This window comes from Hordeum vulgare, chromosome 2H (assembly GCF_904849725.1).
Source record: "Hordeum vulgare subsp. vulgare chromosome 2H, MorexV3_pseudomolecules_assembly, whole genome shotgun sequence".
Taxonomy (NCBI): domain Eukaryota; kingdom Viridiplantae; phylum Streptophyta; class Magnoliopsida; order Poales; family Poaceae; genus Hordeum; species Hordeum vulgare.
This window is the reverse complement of record NC_058519.1, coordinates 204,723,401-204,731,189: the sequence shown is the minus strand read 5'-3', so window position 1 is coordinate 204,731,189 and position 7,789 is coordinate 204,723,401. Positions and strand designations below refer to the sequence as shown.

General features: G+C 42.5%; 1 long non-coding RNA gene across 2 annotated transcripts; it reads right to left on the bottom strand.

The window, feature by feature from the left end:
• Positions 1-3,996: 3,996 nt before the first annotated feature.
• LOC123425857 lies at positions 3,997-7,402 on the bottom strand. 2 transcript variants are annotated; one of them, XR_006621938.1, is made up of 5 exons: positions 7,125-7,402; positions 6,130-6,340; positions 5,952-6,028; positions 4,632-4,839; positions 3,997-4,223 (listed from the first exon to the last, which is right to left on the bottom strand). It is a non-coding gene; the product is annotated as an uncharacterized LOC123425857 (long non-coding RNA). The 2 variants fall into 2 exon arrangements; XR_006621937.1 differs by having other exon boundaries at positions 6,130-6,206; positions 7,125-7,361.
• Between the last annotated feature and the right edge of the window lie 387 nt (positions 7,403-7,789).

The following is a 7,789-nucleotide window of genomic DNA, read 5'->3' as shown; positions in this document are numbered from 1 at the left end:
AGAAGAAGAATGACAAGAAGAAGGATCGGAGAAGAAGGAGGAGAAGAGGAGAAGGAGCTCCTCCTTCTCCTTCTTCTTCCTCCTTCTCCTTCTCCTTCTTCTTTTCTTCTTCTTCTCCTCTTCCTTCTCCTTCTCCTCCTCCTCCTCCTTCTTTTACTTCTTCTTCTCTTATTGCTTCTTCTCTTTCTCTTCTTCTACGTAGCTTAGACTCATCCAACAAAGACTAAATTGGCTAATTATCCTACAAAATGACATAATTGGCTTAGTTAGGTGAAAACATCCTAAGAACCTTGGTTAGCTCATTAAAATGACCAATTTAGCTAAAAAATGAAATAATAAGCTCAAAATGGCTTAAGAACCTTGGTTAGCTCATGAATATTATATACTTAGCTTAGCTTCCACCTAAATGATATAATTAGCCAATTTAGCTCCAATATGGCTTAATAAGATAGTTAGCTCCAAAATGACATATTTAACCCATGTGGGCTCCGAAACGACCTATAGTTAGCTAGGCTTCCACCTAAATGACATAATTAGCTTAGTTAGCTCCAAAATGACCTATTAAATAAAAAATGACCTATAGTTAGCTAAGTTATGTCCTAAATGACATAATAAGGCTTACGTAGCTCCAAGTTGACCTATTCCCCCTAACTTAGGTATTAAATGGCCTATAATTAGCTTAGCTAGATCCAAAATGGCTTAATAAGCATAGTTTGCTCTGGAATGACCTATTTTACCCAAGTTAGCTCTGAAATGACTTATAGTTAGCTAGGCTTCCACCTAAACAAAATAATTAGCTTAGTTAGGCCCAAAATGGTCTATTTAATAAAACATGACCTATACTTAGCTAATTATCCTTGAAATAACATAATTAGCTCCAAAAAGGCATTCTTAGCTAATTTAGCCTGAAGAAGGGTACAAGAGGAGAAGAAAGAGGAAAAATGAAAAGAAGAGAAGAAGAAGAAGAGAAGAAGGAGGACAAGAAGAAGGAGAACGAGGAGAAGAAGGAGGAGCTCCTTCTCCTTTTTCTCCTTCTTCTTCCTCCTTCTCGTTCTCCTTCTTCTTTACTTCTTTTCTCCTCTTCCTTCTCCTTCTCCTCCTCCCCCTCCTCCTCCTCCTCCTTCTTTTACTTCTTCTTCTCTTTCTCTTCTTCTACGTAGCTTAGACTCATCCAACAAAGACTAAATTGGCTAATTATCCTACAAAATGACATAATTAGATTAGTTAGGTGAAAACATCATAAGAACCTTTGTTGGCTCAGTAAAATGACCAATTTAGCTAAAAAAATGAAATAATAAGCTCAAAATGGTATAAGAACCATGGTTAGCTCATGAATATTATATACTTAGCTTGGCTTCCACCTAAATGGTATAATTAGCCAATTTAGCTCCAATATGGCTTAATAGGCATAGTTAGCTCTAAAATGACATATTTAACCCAAGTGAGCTCCGAAACGACCTATAGTTAGCTAGGCTTCCACCTAAATGACATAATTAGCTTAGTTAGCTCCAAAATGACCTATTTAATAAAAATGACCTATAGTTAGCTAAGTTCTCTCCTAAATGACATAATAAGGCTTACGTAGCTCCAAGATGACCTATTCCCCCTAACTTAGGTATTAAATGGCCTATAATTAGCTTAGCTAGATCCAAAATGGCTTAATAAGCATAGTTTGCTCCGGAATAACATATTTTACCCAAGTAGCTCCGAAATGACCTATATTTAGCTAGGCTTCCACCTAAATGACATAATTAGCTTACTTAGCTCCAAAATTGTCTATTTAATAAAACATGACCTATACTTACCTAATTATCCTCAAAATGAAATAATTAGCTCAAAAAATGCATAATTAGCTAATTTAGCCTGAAGAAGGGGACAAGAGGGGAAGAAAGAGGGAAAATGAAAAGAAGGAAGAAGAAGAGAAGAAGAAGAGAAGAAGAAGGAGAAGGAAGAAGAAGAAGGAGAAGGAGAAGGAGGAGAGAACCTCCTTCTCCTCCTTCTTCTCCTTCTTCTTGTCCTTCTTCTTTTCTTCTTCTTCTCCTCTTCCTTCTCCTTCTCCTCCTCCTTCTCCTCCTCCTCCTTCTTTTTCTTCTCCTTATTCTTCTATTCTTGCTTCTTCTCTTCTTGCTTCTTCTCTTTCTTCTTCTACGTAGGTTATTTTCCCCAACAAAGACATACTTAGTTAATTATCCTCCCAAATGACATAATTAGCATAGCTAGGTAAAAACATCATAAGAACCTTGGTTAGCTCATTAAAATGACTAATTTAGCTCCAAAATGACATAATAAGGTCAAAATGAATTAATAATCATAGTTGGTTACAAAATGACATATTTTATCCAAGTTAGCTCTAGAATGACCTATACTTAGCTAAGTTCTCTCCTAAATGACATAATAAGGCTATGTAGCTCCAAGATGACCTATTCCACCTAACTTAGCTATTAAATGGCCTATACTTAGCTAAGTTCTCTCCGAAATAACCTATATATATACTTCTTCATCTAGTATTATTCTTCTAAGTTTCTTATTTGTCATTTTTGCAGATTACATTCACTTCACGGGAAGCTTGGATTATATTGATGGAATGCTTGAAGATGATTTCTTGTACCACGGATTCACGGAAGCTTGTATTGAAACTATTGTAGTATATGGATATATATGAAACTTTGTATGCATGTGGATGAAATTGGTGTAATATATGGTTTGGTATGGATGCAACTTGCATAATATGTATGTACTATGGATGAAAGTTATTTTAACATGCTTATGAGTACGGAAACAGATTTATTTTTGTCAAATATATATATATATATATATATATATATATATATATATATATATCCTGATTATTGTGAAAATTGCTGGATATAATAAGAAATAAAATAAAAAGGGGTTGGTTCCCCCCTTTGCCGTCTGCCCCCACATGGCAAAGGGGGCAAGGCAGACGGCAAAGAGGGGGGAGAGAGGGGCTGGTTCCCCTCTTTGCCGTCTGCCCCCACATGGCAAAGGGGGCAGGGCAGACGGCAAAGAGGGGAGAGAGAGGGGCTTGGTTCCCCCCTTTGTCGTCAGCCCCCTCATGGCAAAGGGGGGGAGGGCAGACGACAAAGAGGGGAGAGAGAGGGGCTTAGTTCCCCCCTTTGCCGTCAGTCCCCTCATGGCAGAGGGGGAGGGCAGACGACAAAGAGAGGAGGCCTGCCATTAACACTTAACGGGACCGTTGGTGTATCTGTCGTCCCATTTAATTTGCCGTATGCCCCCTCATGGCAAAGATTCTTTGCCGTCCGCTTTACAAAAGCAGACGGCAAAGAACCTCTTTACCGGATTTTTTTACCGTCTGCTGACCGACGGGAAAGCCTTTGCCATCCATGGTTCCCCCCTTTGCCATCAGCCATGGCAAACGGCAAAATTATAAATTCTAGTAGTGGCTCCAGGTCGACGACGGAAACCCGGTTCCTCACCAAGTTGTGCGCCCCAAAAGGTAGCTCCTCCCAGTTCCAGCCCGGCGGAGCCCAGTCCCGTACATGCCGCCTCTCAAGCAGGTTGTCGCCACCAAGTCGATGACAAGGATGCGGGGCAGGCATCATCATCGTCGAGGACCAATTCTGCAACTATTTAAATTCCAACTATTTAATGAACTTGAAATGAGTGAAGAATTAAACATAACACAATGTAACATTGTAACAATTAGTCTTTCACTCTTTTACTTAATCTTATTAGTTAGACAAATAAGTAACAATGTATACCAAATCTATTTTCCTGTTTTTTGTATAAAGAGCAATAGAAACCTAATGAGAGAGGACTATGATAGCAACTTCTTTATCAAACTCCATGAATTAGTAATTACAAAATCTCCTAAAAATTGAACATGGAACATGAGAATCACAAATGAGCAATTAGGAGCAGATAGCTAAGCACAAATGAGAATCACAAATGAACTTGGAACATGAGAATTACAAAATCTCCTAAAAATTGAACATGGAACATGAGAATCACAAATGAGCAATGTATACCTTTGACGGGTATTCAAATCACATACACAATCATTATTTCAAACAATCCAGAGAGCAAATGAAATTCATCCAAAACAAGACTACATTAGTATATTACAATCGTTACAATATACTACAACCCAGAAAAGCCTACTACTGCCTACAATTACAACATATAATATGCTACTCTTCGCTGATATGCTTCAGAGCTTCGGACTTAGATTCGCACTTCACCTGTGCAAAAAATATGAATGAACATATAAGAATAAGAATGTGTAAAGAACATCAAACTATGGCCAATGAGGGATCCAATAGCTTATAAGCAAGAATTGACAGCAAATGAAATGTACATAAATAGTATCATCAAACCACTAGGATTATGACTATAATCTAAACATATCATCAAACAAAACCTACACAAATAAACATCACAGCACACCAAGCACGGGCGCAACAACGCTAGCATGTGAATCAACGCAACAGCGATGGGGCTACCACAACAGCATCGAAAACCTAAGCAATCATAGTCTTGCACATGCACCACATACCAGAACCAAGCACCACATCTAGCCAAGCCAGCGAGGTCGAAGGACCGGAATCGCATGCGAAAATAGGTGAAGGGGATCTGGCGGTGGGACTTACACTTGCAGATGCGGGCGGTGGGGTAGCCACACAAGGAGCAGGTGCTCTTATGCATGTGGAAGCTGCGGCGGCCGTAGCGGATGCACAACGTGTGGGTCTTGTTCCGGCGATTGCCATAGCTACCAAGGACGCCCTCCCGTCCAAGCCCTGCGGCACGGCACGCCCACGAGCGACCCTCTCGCGCCCTGGAGGGACTCGCGTCAAGTACCTGGTTTGAAAGCAAAAAAATTAGAGCGTTGCCAGGAGGTTGTCTTTCACCGTCATGTGAGAGGCTGCCATATTATGAATCTACACCATATTTTAGCCAAGTTTCATAAACGAAGCATTTGCAAAGGAGGCTTGTAACAGCAACTATACATGAGCAAAGTGCAATGTTTTAATAGGTTATGACCATCTACATCATGATGCACTTTTCAAACAGCAATACAAACATGCTGGCAGATTTAACATGCTTGTAAATGACAGCAGATATCCCACACAATGTAGCACCAAATTAGTACAGACCACAAACCAATATGATGCTTTGAATAAAAGATATGTCAATCTGAAATATGCTAGATGTTGTAAAACAAACATTAGAGGGGACTTAGCAGAATTATGGTGGAGCTGGCTCCTATGATGCAACAAAACAAAAGTAATAGCAAAAAAATGTTCTCCGGAGGGGATCGAACTGCGGTCTACCCGGCACTATGTTGGGGCTCTAGCAACTTAGGATCCACAGGGGATCGACCAAAATGACAGCTGCCTCTGGAGCGACATATGCAGGAAAAGAAAAAAAATATGCGCCCTCGGCAATTGATCCCTGGCCACGTGGGAAATAGGAAAGAGCTCTAGCAACTGTGCTACACATACGGTTGTTGCCCTCTCCCATGCCTTGCGCTACTTGAGCGAAACCTGCTCTGAACCTGACGAAATTGTTGAAAAATTCAGAGAACAATGCGCCTCTCTCTACCATCTCGCTGCAGGCTGCTCGTGCTACACAAGGTGTGGCTGGACATAACTGACCAGGCTCGGTGTACTGCAAGAGATGGCAACAATGATGACTGCGCTCACGTGGTTGCGCAGCAAGGTGGGGTGCGGCTACAGCGGGGCTGCGGGCGAGCAAGCGGCAACGCGGACACAGGTGAGGGTGTGCGCGTGCGTGCGGAACAGCTGCAAGGCGTTATTGCAGAGGTTGCTCGAGCATGAGCTCAGGCTCGTCTCGGGCATGGTCACGCCAGATCGGGGTCATGCGTCACATGGCGAGGAGCTGCGGGTGCGAAGGCCAGCGACTACCAATGCAAACCATAGGAGAAACGAGAGGGGAGGTAGTCACCTCACCTCTATGTAACATCTTACAAACACTTTTTGTAGTCCACTGATTCTTTCAGTAACATCTGGTGCTCTATCTTCAACGCCTTCAGATCATACCAATAAAGTGTGTGAGTTCATTCACCCTGTCAAACTTAAGAGTGTACTGTAAAAATAAACAAAAAGTTGAGGCCAAATATATAGTTACCTTAAATTTCTCACTGAGGTCTTTCAGCAGTTGGCACCAACGAGTCTTCTCTTTCACTTGCCCTTCCACTGCAAAAGCTACATGAATAACATAAGTTTCACAAAATGTTCCCAATCAGCAAGGGAAATCCTAAGCATGACAATTCTAGTTGTAACAAAATGTTCCCAATATGGTGGCATCGATCCATAGCCTGCATATCCATCTGAGGATTCTGCACAGCAAACCAAAAAAGGTCAGCTTATAACAACAATGAAAGCTATCTAACAGCAAGCATTGTACCAAACCAAGGAGCACAGTTATAGAAAAAACTGCAGGAGAGATGAAATAGTCAAACTAGGCATTCTAGTCTACTACACTTCATAAAACCATAAGAATAATTCATCTGGACTACTAAAAACTACAAACTCTCTAGATAGATATAAACTTACCTAGTCACTATCATACAGGATACAAGTATGAGCAGAAGTAAGGTTGATACCAAGCCCGCCAGCACGCATATAAATACGAGCACATAACTACGAGCGGCGAGCTGGCAGAATAGATGCATGGTACCGCGATGGTGGATGAGCTCAAATAGCTTGTGTACGACCAAAATAGCACTTAAAATCTAGCATGTACGGCAGCAATGTGCACTGAAGAATTAAGATGCACACACCGGCCGGCCAAGAAAAAAATGGTTGACAAGCATGATTTGCTTGAATAAACTAGATCCACTCGTCATGATTTAACTAGTTCTCGAAGAACACACATGATTCACTTGGATTAGAATGGAAGGAAACCCACGGTGGATGACCGACAATTTGCTTTTCAGTCAGATCCATGTCACCATGATCTCAGTCGGATCTAGAACAGGAGAAGAAAGAACTGACGCTAAAGGAAACCTACGACTGACTACCAACGGTTAGTGACACTAGATGAACACACACCAGATCTACTCGTCGGTAAACTCAGAAATTAAACCAGTCGGATCCAGGTCAGGAAGAAACGAAATATACCACACGTTGTTGACGCACTTGTCCCGCGAGATCCGGCACCTCCCCCTCCCCTTGCGAGCACGCTTCTCTTGAGATCGCTGCACGTACTCACCGGCGAGCAGGCCACCGGTGGTCGACAGGACGGTATAGCCGCGGGCGGTGGGAGCGGGTGGTCGTCGATGAAGGCAAGGAGGCGGGATTGGCCGCCGTAGGTGGGCGGCGGCGGCGGCAACGGTCCAATTGGGGAGAGGGGACAGGGGTCCGACGGGAGGGTTAGGGTTTGGGTTGCGGGTCGAGGGGAGAGGAGTGGTGTTGCGGGGGAGAGGGGCTCGCGGTGGGTGAGTGGTGTGGAGGGGAGAGGGTGGCATTCGTTCACTGACAGGTGGGCCCGCAAGGAAGTAGGCCCACATGTCAGTGCATCTCTATCAGGGGAGCTGCTTTTCGGTGGGGGTGAGGGTTGTGGGCCATTAGATCTGGCAGTATCTGACGGTCTCTGATACTTGATCTGCGTGACATGCTCATAGACCAATCACAACAAAGTGTAGGCTTTGTTGACGTTATGACCATCTAAAGTGTGAAGCATCTATCAAAAATATTTTGAAAAAGGACATCACAAATTTTCACTAGAGTTAGACCACATTTTATGGATGAGGACCAATTTGTATGCATTTCTGATCTTCCTAGCT